Consider the following 17,880-nt stretch of genomic DNA (forward strand, 5'->3'; position numbering starts at 1 on the left):
ATACTATTTCGTCAACCTACCTTTATTTATCCCTCCGCCCTTCTTTCTTACACTGGAAATGATAATTAGGGACTTTATATGGGGGAACTCCCGGCACAGGGTGGCAATCAGGAAGTTATATCTACCTAAGGACCAGGGAGGACTAGCATCAGCAAATATGGATCATAACTACCTGGCAGTGCAGTTACAATGGGGTGCCAAGTGGTTAGCCGCGTGCCAACTATCCGACACAGCAACCGTACAGCCACCCTGGCTCCCTGCCGCCCTGCTGTAGTTGTTCCACCCCTGTGCGAAAATAAAGGCACCAGAGCTCCTGCACCTTAATGTAGCATATAGGTGCAACCGACGAAGCCTGTATATCGCAAGAAAAACAAGACCATATGCATCTACCCTACCACTAGACGGCATGCCTAGGGGGTCGCATCATGACCACGGCAGCAGAGCTGCGATATTGGAGGGAAGCAGAGATGCGAGATATAGGGGACATATACAAAGAAGGCATTATTAGACCCTATGCCACGTTAGTAGATGAAGATGGATTGCACCCAGGCCAATTCCTACTATATTGCTCTCTCTTGACCGCTCTAGCCACCACATGGTGACCTACACCGTGCACTCACGGATCCTGAGTGAGATTCGATACTGGAAAGCCTTACACTCATTCCTAGAAACATACGCCTCCCCAGATACAGTTCTATATCATACAGAGGGCGTTCCTCACCCCGGCTAGGATTAATAGATATTTCGGTCGAGAAGACGCTACATGCCCCCGATACCAGCTCACCAAATGCGGACTTATTACATGTGCTATGGGGTTGCCAGGCCAGTGAGACTACTGGAGGGCGGTAGCAAATGCCCCCTCGCAATGCACAGAGCACACCCTCCCGTTCAAATGGGATACTTATATCCTACACCTCTACCACAGGAGTAAGAAGAATAAGGTCACATCCCACTTCTTAGATCTAGGATTTGCAGTGGCTAAGAGGCTACAGTGAGAAGGTGGCTCTATATATACTGGACAATAAGGCAGTACAGTGTGTATAGAGTCCACAAACCCCAAAGGTTTAACAGAGGTTAAAGACAGAACTGACCTTACTCTCCATAGTGGTAGCTTGGTCGAGCAGTAAGGCAGAACCAGAGGACAGTGTAAAGCATTTGTTGTACACACCCAGTCAGCCAAAGGTTTCACACACTCAAGAACTGAACTCCAGGCCAATTGTTATTATATCCTTATATAGTTGTTTTATTTTTAGAACCAACAGTTATAAAAGTATACTTTTCGAGATACGAGTACTCTCAGGTAAATACTTTGCAGAGGAGCAATAAGTTTGTGCACACAATAACCACAGGTTAGTTAATAGCAATACAGTTCTGAAACACACTCTAGCATTGAGCTCAATGGGTTTTCATAGGAAAGTACAGTTGATTACTTTATGGATTACTTTGGTAGTTCCAGGACTAGATCTTGGATTCAGTCCTGGGGGCTAAGCTGAAACCAGATTAGCAAAAACGTTTTAGTTACAGTGATGATTTTTCCTAAATATAAAGCTGTTTTAAAAGTTCACACTTAGAAACTTTTCGAGGTGATTCTCACAATGTTATTCAATGGGAGGAAATTCAGGTTACAGGTAAAGTACGGCTGCGTTACTTTTGTAACCCAGAACTAGTCTCCTAGGGCCAGCACTGGGGGTTTAACTCAAAACAGGTAGGTAATTGCGTTTCAGTATGTTGTATGATTTTTAAAGAATATTTGCAGTTTTCAAAAGTAGACATTTAGAAGAAATTTCATAGAAAAGCAGACAATGGGTTCCTATGGAGAAAATACAGGTTACTAGTAACCCCGCTACGGATTACTTTTGCGGTTCAGTACTGGGCTGAAAGGTACAGTACTGGCTTCTCTCCTGATCACAGGTGAGTATTTTCGAATTCGGACTTTGGCTGATTTTATAGGAATATTTTCAGTTTTCAAAACTTCACAGTTAGTTCAGTCCCAGCGGCGCAGGTGTGGCCGGGTGCAGAGTTAGGCAGGCCCAATGTTATCCAATGAGGGAAAGGGGGCCTTTGGTTGGTGGCTGCTGGCTAGCAGGCCACGCGGCTCTGGGAGCTGGGCTTCTGGTCACTTGCCCTGGGCAAGGGGGGAAGTAGGATAGGGCAAAGAGGTCAAAGCCAGTGGCACTCGGGCGGCTGGGTGCAGGGTGCTTTTGAGCCGTCGGGCGCTCAATGTTATCCAATGAGGATCTTGAAAAAGGAACAAAGACTGCAGGCTCGGGGACGGTGACTCTCCAGGGGTGACCAGCACTTTGAGAAGTAAGTTGGGATGTTGGAGCACAGGTAGGTACCCCAAAGGGAGGCACAGGGGGCTTTAGGGCGCCGGGTGCAGGGGTGTCTTTGGGTGTCGGAAAAGCTTACCCTCGGCTGGTCGCGGTTGGGGTGGCCCCTGGTTCTGAGTCTGCAGGCGTCGGCTGGTTCATCGAGGAGGGTCTTTGGGCACTGGACTTCGGGTCCCAGTCGCCGGGGGGACGTCCTCGTGGTCTTGGTTCGGGTTGGCCCGGCCTGGGCTCGGCTGGTTCAGAGTGGGCTGGTCCGGAGCTTCCTGGTGGGCACCAGGTGGGTTGTTGCAGCAGAGCCTCTGCTGATGGGAGTCCCAATCGTCGAGAGGGTCAAGGCAGGCAGGTCCTCTGGGTGTCCCAAGGTTGCTGTCCGCGGAGGTCGCCGGTTTTAGGCAGGAGCAGGTTCCAGGATCAACAGGCCGGTAGGGCTGGGGCCAGGTCAGTTGTTGTTGTCCTGTTGTTAGCAGCTGCACAGCGGGTCTTCTTCTTCTAGATCTTCTTTCTTCTTTTTGATATCGGGATCTAAGGAAGGAAGGTTCAGGGAGCCCCTAAATACTGAATTTAGGGGTGTTACAGGTAGGGCAAGGGCAGGGACCAATGGGTCCCTGTCCTGGGGTGAGTACACCCCCTAGCCTGCTCCTCTTCTGTGGGAGGGGGGCAGGAGCCTAGCTGGGATTGGGCAGGACTCCCCATCTACAAGATGGCCGTGGTCCGGGGTCGTGCTTCACCTCGCCTCCTCCACCTGAGGGGTGGAGTTGGCACAGGTTGCCACACCCCCCTTCCTGACACAGTTTTCCCACCAGTCTTCCCGCCAGGGTGGGGGTAGGCCTGGTGGGGGGCTGGTTGCTGGGTACAGCAAATGGTCTGGAGAAGCTCTCAGAGGCGGTAGGCCTTTGAAGCTTCCCCCTGTCCATCCTGGGTGAGGGGACAAATCACCTCGCCCAGGATGTGCATTTTTGCAGGCCCAGGAGAGCGGGGGCTCTCCACCCAGGGGTCCAGCAACATGTCTGCTGTGTGGCAGCCTCTGCAGCCATTCAGCCCAGACGTGGATTGCAGGTTCGGGTTTTGGAGGGCATCTCTAAGATGCCCTCTCGTGCATTTTACATTAAGTCCCACATTGGCATCAGTGCTGGTTTAATGTGCTGAGAAGTTTGGTACCAAGCTTGTCAGTCTTCAGTGTAGCCATTATGGTGCTCTTCAGTTTGTAATGACGACCTCCCAGCACCATATACTCTTAAATGGCATCACTGCACTTACAGTGCCCAGGAATGGCCCTGGGTACTGTAGGGGCACAGGGTTCATGCCCCGGTGCCCTCACCTCTGGCATACGGCACCCAGCTAGAGGGGTGACTGAAATATGCCAGGGCAGTGGGTTCTGTGGACATGGCACACAGGGATGTGTGCCATGTCGACTCTTGCTTTAGTTCTGTACCTAGGCACTCATCCTGCAAAGGCAGTGTGTGGGTGCCAGGGTACAGGATCCCTGAGGGTGGCACAATCAGTGCTGCAGCCCTCAGAGGTCTTCTCTGGTCACCATGCCCTGGGTACCTAGGGTACCATTTACTAGGGGCTGACAGGTGGCCAGAGATGCCAATTGGGTGTTTTGTTTCATCATACCTTTTCTTTGTAGGGAAGGAACACAGGCCCTGGGTATCTGGTTGGCAGGGACCCAGGGCACACTCAGTCAAAGTACATCAACAGTTCAGAAAAAAAAGTGGGAGCATACCAAGGCAAGAAAGATAGCACTTTCTCACACAACCCCCCCCCTCCCCATCCCAAACGAAAGGTGATGAGACTAACCTTGCCCTGGGGAGTCTTCGTTGTCTAAGTGGAAGAACCTGGAAAGTCCATCTGCATTGGCATGGGCAGTCCCTGGTCGGTGTTCCACTTCAAAGTCTATACCCTGTATGGAGATGGACCATTTCAGTAGTTTTGGATTTTCCCCTTTCATCTGCATTAGCCATCTGAGAGGCCTGTGGTCAGTTTGAACCAGGAAGTGAGCCCCAAACAGGTAAGGCCTCAACTTCTTCAGGGACCAAACCACAGCAAAGGCCTCCCTCTCAATGGCACTCCAACACTGCTCTCTGGGGAGTAGCCTCCTGCTTATAAAAGCAACAGGTTGGTCTTGGCCTTCCTCATTGATCTGGGAGAGGACTGCTCCTATCCCCAGCTCTGAGGCATCAGTCTGCACTATGAACTGCTTGGAGTAGTCTGGTGCTTTTAGAATGGGTGCTGAGCACATTGCTTCTTTCAGGGTGATAAAAGCCTTTTGGCAGCTAACAGTCCAGTTCACTTTCTTGGGCATTTTCTTGGAGGTGAGTTCTGTGAGGGGAGTCACAACAGACCCATATCCCTTCACAAACTTTCTGTAATATCCAGTCAAGCCAAGGAATGCCCTAACTTGAGTCTGGGTGGTTGGAGCTGCCCAGTCCTGGATGCTCTGGATCTTGGCCTGTAAGGGTTGGACCTGGCCTCCACCAACAAGGTGGCCCAAGTACACCACAGTGCCCTGCCCTATCTGGCATTTGGTTGCCTTGATAGTCAGTCCTGCAGACAGCAATATCATCAAGATAGGCTGCACTGAAGGATTCCAACCCAGTCAGGACTTGGTTCACCAACCTCTGGAAGGTGGCAGGGGCATCCTTTAACCCAAAAGGCACCACAGTAAACTGATAGTGCTCATCAGGGGTGGGGAATGCTGTTTTCTCTTTGGCTACTGGGGCGATGCTAATTTGCCAGTACCCTGCAGTCAAGTCAAAGGTGCTTAGAAATTTGGCTGCCCCTAGTTTGTCTATCAACTCATCTGCTCTTGGAATGGGGTGAGCATCTGTCTTGGTGACAGAGTTGAGCCCTCTATAGTACACACAGAACCTCATCTCTCTCTTTCCACCCTGTTGATGAGGTTTGGGGACTAGAACCACTGGGCTGGCCCAGGGGCTCTCAGAGGGTTCAATCACCCCTAGCTCCAGCATCTTGCTGACTTCAGCTTTGATGCTTTCCTTGACTTGGTCTGATTGTCGATAGATTGTGTTTTTGACAGGATTACTGTCACCAGTGTCCACGTCATGGGTACACCAGCTGGTCAGACCAGGGGTCAAGGAAAAGATGCTAGCAAACTGCTACAAGACTTGCCTGTAGTCAGCCTGCTGTTGGGGAGTGAGGGTGTCTGAAAAGACTACTCCATCCACTGACCCATCTGTTGGGCTGGTAGAGAGGAGATCAGGGAGAGGTTCACTCTCTGCTTCCTGTTCCTCATCAGTCACCATCAGCATGGTGAGGTCAGCCCTGCCATGGTAGAGCTTGAGGCGGTTGACATGGATAACCATTTTGGGTGTCATGCTGGTGCCCAGGTCCATTAAGTAAGTGACCTCGCTCTTTTTCTCCAGGATAGGGTAAGGGCCACTCCATCTGTCTTGGAGAGCCCTTGGTGCCACTGGCTCCAAAACCCACACCTGTTGCCCAGGTTGAAATTCAACCATGGCAGCCTTTTGGTCATACCAGTGCTTCTGCAGCTCCTGGCTGGCCTCAAGATTTTGGATGCCTTATCCATGTACTCAGCCATTCTGGACCTTAGGCCAAGCAGTCCACAATGTCCTGGTTGGGTTCTTGGAGAGACCTCTCCCAACCCTCCTTTACCAGACAGAGTGGTCCCCTCACAGGATGACCAAACAGAAGTTCAAAGGGTGAAAACCCTACTCCCTTCTGTGGCACTTCCCTATAAGCGAAAAGCAGGCATGGCAACAGGACATCCCATCTCCTTTTGAGTTTTTCAGGGAGCCCCATGATCATACCTTTCAATGTCTTGTTGAACCTTTCTACAAGACCATTGGTTTGTGGGTGGTATGGGGTAGTGAACTTGTACTGCACCCCATACCCCTTCCACATGTGTTTCAGGTAAGCAGACATGAAGTTGGTACCTCTGTCTGAAACCACCTCCTTAGGAAACCCTACCCTGGTGAAGACACCTAGGAGGGCTTTGGCTACTGCAGGAACTGTAGTCACCCTAAGGGGAATTGCCTCAGGATACCTAGTAGCATGATCCACTCCTACTAGAATGAATTTGTTCCCTGAGGCTGTGAGAGGTTCTAGTGGACCCACAATGTCCACACCTACCCTTTCAAATGCCCCCCCCCCACCACTGGTAGTTGTATCAGGGGGGCCTTTGGCTTGCCACCTGTCTTGCCACTGGCCTGACAGGTAACACAGGAGCTCACAAACTCCTTCACTTTTTGGTTCATCTGGGGCCAGTAAAAGTGGCTAACCAACCTTTCCCACGTTTTGGTTTGCCCCAGGTGTCCAGCTAGGGGAATGTCATGAGCCAAAGTTAGGAGGAACTCCCTGTACTTCTGTGGCACTACCACTCTCCTGGTAGCACCAGGATTGGGGTTTCTTGCCTCCGTATACAGTAATCCCTCTTCCCAATAAGCTCTGTGGGTACCACTGACATCTCCCTTTGCTTCTGCAGCTACTTGCTGCCTCAGGCTTTCAAGAGTGGGGCAGTCTCGCTGGCCCTGGCACAGCTCCTCCCTAGTGGGTCCCCCTGGGCCCAGGAGTCCAGCCTGGTAAGGCTCGAGCTCAATAGGCTCAGTTCCCTCTAGGGTTTCCAAGTCCTCTCCCTGAGGAGAGGGGTCCTGAGAGGCTGGCTGTGTAGAAGCTGGTTCCCCAGTCTCCTTGCTTTTTCTCTTGTTTGGTTGGGCCATACTTTCAGGCTCCAACCCCACTTGTTCACCCTTCTTTTTGCTCTGTGCTCTGGTTTGGACACACACCAACCTAGGGATACCCAGCATGGCTGCATGGGTTACTTGCTCAACTTCAGCCCAGGCTGAGGTCTCCAGGTCATTCCCAAGCAGACAGTCAGCTGGCAATTGTGGTGAGACCACTACCAGTTTCAGGCCAGTAACCTCCCCCATCCTAATGTTACCATAGCTAGGGGGCGTTGGGTGGTAATGCTGTCAGCATTGGTGACTTGGTAGGTTTTCACAATCAGGTATTGCTCTGGGGAAACCAGCTTTTCCATTACCATAGTGATGCTGGCACCTGTATCCCTCAGGGCTTCTACTCTGGTTCCATTGAGGGAGGGGTATTGCATATATTTGTTACAGTTGGTTGGCCACCCAGCCACACTGGCAACCTCCATGTTGCCCAAGCAGACTAGACTAGCCTGAGTGTATTCCCGGATTTGCTCTGGGCACTCCTCTGATCCCATCTGTAGATTTACTGTCCCTGGAGTAGCTGAAATGGGTGCCTTAGGGGCTTTGTTGTAGGGGCAGTTCTTGTCTACAGTTAAATTTCCCAACTTCTGACAGTTTTTACAATAGCCCTTGTTAGGATCAAAGTTTCTTCCCCTATAGGGCTGAGGCACATAGGGAGTAGATTGGGACCCACCCACTTGAACAGGTTTTTGGGGCCCTTTGGAAGACTCAGACTTTTTATCTGGGGGATTCTCACCACCTTTCCCCTGGGGGGACTTTGTGACCACCTTCTTTTGGTCACCCCCAGTTGCTGTCCTTGTCACCCTAGTCTTGACCCAGTGGTCTGCCTTCTTTCCCAATTCTTGGGGATAAATTATACCTAGGTCTACAAAATGCTGATGTAACTTTTCATTTGTGCAATTACTTAAAATGTGTTCCTTTATAAGCAAATTATACAGTCCAGTAAAGTCATGCACATTGTATCCAGTTAACCAACCATCCAGTGTCTTTACTGAGTAGTCTACAAAATCTATCCAGGATTGGGTCTGGGTTTTGTGAGACCCCTGAACCTAATTCTGTACTCCTCAGTGATGAGTCCAAATCACTCAATCAGAGTCTTCTTCATGAGATCATAGGACCCTGCATCTGGCCCAGAGAGGGTCAGAAGTCTGTCTCTGCAGTTACCAGAGAACAGTTCCCACAGGAGTGCCCCCCAGAGAGGTTGCTTTAGCTGTCTGATATCACAAGCCCTCTCAAAGGCTGTGAACCACTTGGTGATGTCATCACCTTCCTTAAATTTAGGGACAATCCCTTTGGGGATTTTAGGTTCATAAGATTGCTCTCAACCCTTGTCATGGGTATTGTTGCCACCAGAGATGGGGGCTAGGCCCATCTCTTTTCTTTTTTTTCTAGAGCCAGGAGCCTGGTCTCTAGGTCTAACTTCTTTGCCAGCTTTGCTAGGAAGCTGTCCTCTTCATTGGGGCTTTCCCCAATGTGTTCCCTGGGGACTAGTCCACCTGTGTGGTCCCTAGGCTCCCAGAGGTTTACAGGTAGGGCAAGGGCAGGGACCAATGGGTCTCTGTCCTGGGGTGAGTACACCCCTAGCCTGCTCCTCTTCTGTGGGAGGGGGCAGGAACCACCTGGGATTGGGCAGGACTCCCCATCTACAATGGCGGGGTCCGGGGTCGTGCTTCACCTCGCCTCCTCCACCTGAGGGGTAGAGTTGGCACAGGTTGGCACCCCCCTTCCTGACGTAGTTTTTCCCGCCAGTCTTCCCGCCAGGGTGGGGGTAGGCCTGGTGGGGGGCTGGTTGCTGGGTACAGCAAATGGTCTGGAGAAGCTCTCAGAGGTGGTATGCCTTTGAAGCTTCCCCCTGTCCATCCTGGGGGAGGAGACATATCACCTCGCCCAGGATGTGCATTGTTGCAGGCCCAGGAGAGCGGGGGCTCTCCACCCAGGGGTCCAGCAACATGTCTGCTGTGTGGCAGCCTCTGCAGCCACTCAGCCCAGACGTGGGTTGTAAGTTCGGATTTTGGAGGGCATCTCTAAGATGCCCTCTCGTGCATTTTATATTAAGTCTCACACTGGCATCAGTGCGGGTTTAATGTGCTGAGAAGTTTGGTACCAAACTTGTCAGTCTTCAGTGTAGCCATTATGGTGCTGTGGAGTTCGTAATGATGACCTCCCAGCACCATATACTCTTAAATGGCATCACTGCACTTACAGTGCCCAGGAATGGCCTTGGGTTCTGTAGGGGCACAGGGCTCATGCCCTGGTGCCCTCATCTATGGCATAGGGCACCCAGCTAGAGGGGTGACTGAAGTATGCCAGGGCAGTGGGTTCTGTGGGCATGGCACACAGGGATGTGTGCCATGTCGATTCTTGCTTTAGTTCTGTACTTAGGCACTCGGCCTGCAAAGGCACTGAGTGGGTGCCAGGGTACAGGGTCCCTGAGGGTGGCACAATAAGTGCTGCAACCCTCAGAGGTCTTCTCTGGTCACCATGCCCTGGGTACCTAGGGTACCATTTACTAGGGGCTGACAGGTGGCCAGAGATGCCAATTGGGTGTTTTGTTTCAGCATAGCTTTTTTTTGTAGGGGAGGAACACAGGACCTGGGTACCTGGTTGACAGGGACCCAGGGCACACTCAGTCAAAGTACATCAGCAGTTCAGAAAAAAAGTGGGGGCATACCATGGCAAGAATGATGGCACTTTCTCACAGCTACCAATCAAAAGATGGAAGGCCTGGACGGCCCCATGTACTGGCATGAAAACACTCCATGTTAGCAGGGCCTAAAGCAGGAAGCATGGCACTGCAACGAGAAAACACGCGAGGTATACGCAAAACTCCACTGACTGCAAGCTGGGATGTGATTCTGGACAAGCTTAAAAATATGAATTACGCAGAGGCAAACATTGTCTCTAGGGATGGGCACCCACTCAGGGCAAATGGCAGGGGAGGAGGGAGGGTCCTGAAAATAGTAAGACACTGAGAAGGCAGCTGACCCACAAAAACAATGCACCCCAGTAGCGGGACCTAGGGCGCACATAAAACTCTGCTGACAACACTGGGTGGTGGGTCACTTTTTTAAGATAGGGATCTAGGAAAGGCTCCAGTTTAATACGCCAATACCTGTTACATTTTAAGTTGTCACGTTTCCTTAGTACCCTCCTCCCCAGTTAACAGAATACTACATAGTAAATACTCACCTGATTGACAGGTATGAGGAGTGCAAACAGGAGCCAAGAATAGTGTGTTCCCACAACACAGCACAAATAGCACATACAAAGAAAGTGGGGGCACACATTTACCAGAGTTGAACACACATGCCTGCCTTGATTGTATTTAAACATGTGCTTCTGGTCTAGTAAGAGTGAAGCTTGTTATCTACTACAAATTACTTTGGATACTATGCAAGTCTGCATTGTTAATGGGTTACAAATGACATCAACAGATAAAAAACAAAAAAATATATATTTTCATACCACCTTGTGTTGTTCACGGGGGCAATGGACAACACTTGTTTCTGCTGAAAGTTAGCTAATTTTCCCATACATTCTTCAGGAATTCTAGCAATAAGGTGCTTTGGGTAGTACATTTGTAGGGTATTTACCATTTCTCTCAACCACCTTTCACCTCTTATTCTTTCGAGTTTTAGAGGGTAATGGTCACTCCCTTCTCCTTGCACTACCTGGAAGTTCCTGATTCTATCAAAGCACCAGGCATGCATAAAAATATAATCAATGGGACAGAGTTGCAACCATTCTTAAACGTCTGATTTGCAGGTCGGCGGGAATCCATTCACCTGTTGAAACAGAATAAGCCCTTGGAGCCCAGTTGTTTACCTAGTGCCACATCTCGTGCTGCAAGCAAAGTTGTTGGCAAAGTGGCAGAATTTATATTAAACAAGGTCAGTATCTCTTTAAACTAGTGGTCTACCCTTCTTGGGTCTAACTTATGATTAATGCCTCCGAACAAAATGAAAATATCTTTATGATAGCTTGCACACAGGGACTCCATATTCTCCTTAAATCTTCCCAATTCAGACCTGTACGTTACCCTTCTCCCCCTGTGAATGTACACATTTACTATTAAGATGAATTAATTGCTCAAATCCAGGTCCTTGAGGTGCACTTGCAGGCCCCACACTAAATACATTTTATTTCTATTGGTGCAACCTTTTTGGCTATTTTAGTAGATATCAAGGTAAATACCCCCCACCCATCCCCCCCACCCCCCAAGGGTGGTGTCCCCGTTAACTTCTCTTGGCTGTTCTATTTATCTGCACAAACCCATCGATCGGTGTTTCGTAACATAGCTGCGTTTCTTGCAAACATACAATCTCATGTAAGTGAATGAACTCCTTCAAACATTCTAAATTTGACATTCTCACAAATCCATTAATATTTATTGTTAGTATCCCTAGGTTGTGCAACCACCCAGTATCCTAATCAATATCACTCAGCCACCCATCTTTCAGAGGCTGGTGAGGAAAAAACGGAATAGCTATTCTTATGGCTTATATCCCCTAGCACCTCACTGCACCAGAGTATGGAACCATTATTTTCTGATCTTCCTTTTCCCTATACCCCAGAGCAATCACCCTGCCTTACCTTGGCCCTAGCCCTCTGTGGCGCCCAAGTCACCCGCTTCAGGAATTTCTGATTATGGAACAAACCTGATCCCTTCTTTTAACACCTCGCTTTCCCCTTTTACAAGTTCTGTCTTTACCAGCACCGAGTACAGCAATACCTTAGTAACGTTACCCTTTTCCCGTATTGGTTTCAGGCTGGATCACTGAGATAATATCGACTGACAGAATATCGACTAGCAAAAATATCGAGGAAAAAATATCGACAGACAAAATATCGAGTTTGTATCTACAAACAGGTAAGTACAAAAATATCGAGTACAAAATATCGTTTACAAAAATATAGTTTTAACAAATATCGACTTTATTAAAAATAGTGTTAAATTAAATTAAAATTAAAAATTAATTACTAAAATATACTTAAAAATACTTAAATTAACTTATAATAATTAAATAATTAATGAAAGTTATAAAAAACAATTTTTTACAATCATATTTGTTAAAACATATATATATATTAACATAATATAATTAAATAATATCCAATATTATTACCGTACGATAGCAGAAGTGTAAAAAATACTATTCCCACTCCACAGAGTGTAACTGTAGGGAAAGCGTTGGATAGCGTAGGGGTAAAAATTACTATTCCCACTCCAGTGGGTGCAACAGTGAAGAAAGCGTTGGATAGCGTAGGGGTAAAAATTACTATTCTCACTCCAGTGGGTGCAACAGTAGGGAAAGTGTTGGATAGCGTAGAGGTTAAAATTACTATTCCCACTCCAAAGAGTGCAACAGTAGGGAAAGCGTTGGATAGCGTAGAGGTAAAAATTACTATTCCCACTCCAGTGGGTGCAACAGTAGGGAAAGCGTTGGATAGCGTAGGGGTAAAAATTACTATTCCCACTCCAGTGAGTGCAACAGTAGGGAAAGAGTTGGATAGCGTAGGGGTAAAAATTACTATTCCCACTCCAGTGGGTGCAACAGTAGGGAAAGCGTTGGATAGCGTAGGGGTTTAAATTACTATTCCCACTCCAAAGAGTGCAACAGTAGGGAAAGCGTTGGATAGCGTAGAGGTAAAAATTACTATTCCCACTCCAGTGGGCGCAACAGTAGGGAAAGCGTTGGATAGCGTAGAGGTTAAAATTACTATTCCCACTCCAAAGAGTGCAACAGTAGGGAAAGCGTTGGATAGCGTAGAGGTAAAAATTACTATTCCCACTCCAGTGGGTGCAACAGTAGGGAAAGCGTTGGATAGCGTAGGGGTTTAAATTACTATTCCCACTCCAAAGAGTGCAACAGTAGGGAAAGCGTTGGATAGCGTAGAGGTAAAAATTACTATTCCCACTCCAGTGGGCGCAACAGTAGGGAAAGCGTTGGGTAGCGTAGAGGTTAAAATTACTATTCCCACTCCAAAGAGTGCAACAGTAGGGAAAGCGTTGGATAGCGTAGAGGTAAAAATTACTATTCCCACTCCAGTGGGTGCAACAGTAGGGAAAGCGTTGGATAGCGTAAGGGTAAAAATTACTATTCCCACTCCAAATAGTGCAACAGTAGGGAAAGCGTTTGATAGCGTAGGGCTTAAAATTACTATTCCCACTCCAAAAAGTGCAACAGTAGGGAAAGCGTTGGATAGCGTAGGGGTAAAAAATACTATTCCCACTCCAGTGGGTGCAACAGTAGGGAAAGCGTTGGATAGCGTAGGGGTAAAAATTACTATTCCCACTCCAGTGAGTTCAACAGTAGGGAAAGCGTTGGATAGCGTAGAGGTAAAAATTACTATTCCCACTCCAGAGAGTGCAACAGTAGTGAAATTAAATACTTCATATATTATTTCAATAAATAATAATTAATACCTATCAAAAATTAATTAAAAGTAATTACGAATTTAATATAATATAATAATTAATCAATTAAAATTACAAATTAAACTTAATTATTACAATTATTTAACTATTAATACAAATTAATTACTAATTAACAATTAATAATTTAACATTTAAAAATGATTTTACAATAAATTCAAATTAAATAGAATTAAATAAATTGTTTTATTTAATTAATTATAAATAAATTACTTCCCATCATATTCCCCTATAAACCCACAACCCACTACAGAAAATAAATGATTAAATTAACATAATTAGCAATTAATCAATTAAATAAAATTAATTGGCAATTCTAATTTAATTAATTACCCATAAAAAATGAATTAACAATTAATTCTAAAACAATACCAATAAATAAATTTACATATTTAATTAATTATAATTCAATTACTTCCCACCCTATTCCCCTATAAACCCACAACCCGCTACAGAAACTAAATTAGTAAAATTAACATAATTAGCAATTAATCAAATAATTAAAATTAATTGCCAATTAAAAGTTAATTAATTACCAAATATAAATTAATTAACAAATAATTAAAAATGAATAACAATAAATAAATTTACATATTTAATTAATTATAATTAAATTACTTCCCACCCTATTCCCCTATAAACCCACAACCCGCTACAGAATTAAATTACGCAAAAATTAAAAAATAAAAATTTCATTAATTAAAATTATTTATAACATAAATACACACTTTTAACACATATAATAACATAAAAAACACTATAAAAAATGCAATATTATCAAAAATTCGATAATTTTATTAACCTATATTATATACTTCGATATTTTAAATGTCTATATTTTTAACATTTGATATTACATTACTTACCTTAAAAACGATATTTTTGATGTCTATATTCTGTCCAGTCGATATTTTGTCCATTCGATATTTAAAACTCGATATTGTGTCCAGTCGATATTTTGTAGTCGATATTTTGACGGTGCACCGTTTCAGGCTAGTGCATTTGGAGAAGGAGAATAGTAGTTGGGCTTGATTTAGGGATAATAACTTGCTAGCTCTCCTTCTTTTCTTCCCATTTTGAGTCGGTTCAAGATATATCCACAGCTTAATCCCCTCTCCAATCTTTATTACTGTGGGTATCTCACTTCCTTTTTCCCTAATCTTTCTACCTCTCCTTTTTGTTTCCTTTCTTCTCCAACCTTCTGTCCCCTGAGTCTTCAATCTTTTATTTCGTCCCCCCTGTTTGTCATTTCTAGGCTCCTTCTTACTTTGGGTTTAGGGATTACTCCGCCTTGTTCTCTCTAGGCTTTCCCTTCCATCCCCGTCTTGGATCAGCACCTTATTTGTTTCCTTAGGGACAATTACGGGGTATTGCTTTTTTTGGTCTTTAGCTTGTTGGCAAGGCCCGCTACCTACGTCTGAAGCCTTTTTACCCTAGTGTTTTTCTTTCACCCCACTACCTTGACCTTTTGGCACTCTTTTTGTCTGGGGAATATACTAGCTGTACCTAATAGACTCTCCCAAATTTCTTTTACCAGCATTGGGTATCTGGACACATGCATACTGTAAGAGCTAGCCAACCGGGGGCATCCCCTTCTGCCTCCCGATGGGCCGTAATTTCCATTCTTTGCTTGTTTTCATCAACGGTCCTACTATTGCCGGCATGTGGTCCCTTATTTGTTTTAGTTCCTCCGCAATAGTTTGCAGTTTGATCTTTCTGAGCTTTTAAAATTTCTTGTCTCGTCATAGACACCTCCAATGGTCCTTGCAAAGTCTTTTGTAAAATCAACATTATGTCCATCATTGAAGCACAGGATGTCAATGATATCTCAAAATTTAGGATGGAGTTTTGCACACAGCCTTCTGTAACATCAACTGCTCCCTTATCTTCTCATACTCCTCCCTGCAATCATTGGGAGACACAATATATTGCCCTACATCTAAACCACTGTCTCACTCCTCCACGTGTGACCCTCTATTATCTAATAAGGAGAAGAGCTGTGGTGATGAGGACAGCTTTGATCTTAATATTAGTTCCTTCTGGCTCAACCTGTCTTGACTACTTATGGAAGGTAAACAAAGGTCAGAGAATCGATGACTAATGCTCTCAGTTTCTCTTAATTGTCTTTCTCTAGTTCCTTGGGTTTCAGAAAGGAGTGTTTTTTTCTTAAAATGTTTGTCCACAAAGTCCTTCATTGATTTGATAATTGACACCCCGTCTCACTCAGGGAAGGGCTTTTATCATGATTTGGCTACATTTTATTTCCTGTGCTCCTTCTTTGTGGGTTACCTTGATCTGTTCATAATGTCATAGTGGCGACATCCTCCTGTACGCGACTATTTCACCTTTTTCATGTTTTGCCTCTCCTTGGCGCCATCCTTACTTATAGTACTATTGCGTTTCTTTTCAGGGCTATTACAACTCCCACTTTTAAAACAATAGGCCAGGCCGCTTGCTCTCTCCTCAGGCACCCTCTTGGCAATGTTCTTAGCTCCACTAAAAAAATTGAGTACCTAGCCCACCTGATCACTTACCTCTTCATTCCTGCTGTAGCCTAGTGACTGGACATGAGGCCACTAGACCACTGCCACCGCTTCCACCCAAAAAACACTCCTTGGTCTGTTTTGCCCACGCAGTCCTGAGTGCAGCAGGGGGACTCATAGTACTCTCCCCTTAACATCAGCAAACACAAGCCCACCGGCCTCACTCTTTTTATAAAAAAAAAACCAAAAAGCAACAAGCTCAGCATGTCCACTGATGTGCGCTGTGCTCCTCGTGGCTCCCTGCAGGGGTTGCACTGCTGCCACAAGCTGGCCTCCCTAGGCTCGCTGAAGAATCTCCTTTTAGGGAAATAGGAGATTTAGGGCTTACACCCTAATGCTTGACTCGCAGTTCTCCACTCACAGCTCCTGTGTAGCTCCACATGCGTCTCCTAAATGGGCGGGTGGGCATGACAGCGGGTTTTAAATTGCAATTTCTCAGATACCAAACACAAAATGTTCACCTGTTCCCAATCAAAAATTAGCACTAATAGCATGTAATAAGTAAACTCAATGTTATCCTATGAGAGAGGTAGTGATAAAGGAATCTTGGAGTTTTTCACTACCAGGACATGTAAAACTTGAAAGTACATGTCCAACCTTTTAATTACAATGCACCCTGCATTATGGGTTTCCTAGGGCCTACCTTAGGGTTGACATATATGCAATAAAAGGGGAGTTTAGGGCTTGGCAAGGGGGTTATATTGCCAAGTCGAATTGGCAGTTTGAAACTGCATTCAGGCTGCAATAGCAGGCATGGGACATATTTTAAGGTGCTACTTAAGTGGATGGCACAATAAGTGCTGCAGGCCAACTAGCGTGCTGTAGCAGCAAATGATGGACGGATTGCTGAATGTATCAAACATTCACCCCAGTCAAGAGATCTGGGTTAAATCCATCCTTCTTTTGCTCACTACGCCACCCCAGTTTGGATCCACCCATATTCAAGTCAGTCTTGATTGACCCTGTTCCTTGACTTGGCAGTTCAGGCTGGACTGTTCCCGTGAGGAACAGGGTCAAGACTGATTCGCATATGGCTGAGTCCAAACTGAGGTGGCTTGGTGAGCAAACGATCCTTGTGACTGGGAGTGAATGTTTGCATTGTTCAGCATTCCGTCCATAATTTGTTCCTTTTGTTGCCCTCAGTGGGAAGGGTATGCCCAGACATGGCTCACATGCTCAATGCACCACTGGGTTCAAGCTAGTCTGGCTAATGAGGGGTGATTCCCCAAAACTGGTCCCAGGATGCTTGTTTCCAGTCCAGATAGGACCTGGCTTGGCAGTTTGTGCTGGACTGTTCCCATGAGAAATAGAGTTTAGACTGATTTCCATACAGCTGGGTCCACACTGGAGTGGCCTGGTGAGCAAAAGAACAATGGATTATACCCAGATCCTGGTGACTGGGGTGAATGTTTGCATTGTTCAGCATTCCATCCATCATTTGTTCCTTTTGCAGGGCCACTAGCAGCATTTCATTTACAGTGCCTGGGTACATGGTATACCACTCTACAAGGGACTCTTATAAGTAAATTAAATATGCCAATTGGATGTTAAGCTTATTTTACCATGTTTAAGGCAGAGACCACAAGCACAAGTTGGCAATGGTAAAGTGCACAGAGTGCTAGAGCCAACAAAAATCAATATCAGCAAAATTTAAGGGTACAGGCAAAAATGTTAGGGTGTTGACAGGTCTAACACAGGCTGTAGTGTGTAGTGGTTGATATAGGTGGAGGTGAAATGTAGAGATGTCATAGGGTGTAAATGATGCTTTAGATTTTACAATATCACTAGTGGTGTTGGTTGTAGATGATACTGCTAGATTCATGAGGGGATTTAGGGTATATTACTGGTGTACGTTGTGG

The sequence above is a fragment of the Lissotriton helveticus genome, chromosome 6 (genome assembly GCF_964261635.1).
Source record: "Lissotriton helveticus chromosome 6, aLisHel1.1, whole genome shotgun sequence".
NCBI lineage: Eukaryota > Metazoa > Chordata > Amphibia > Caudata > Salamandridae > Lissotriton > Lissotriton helveticus.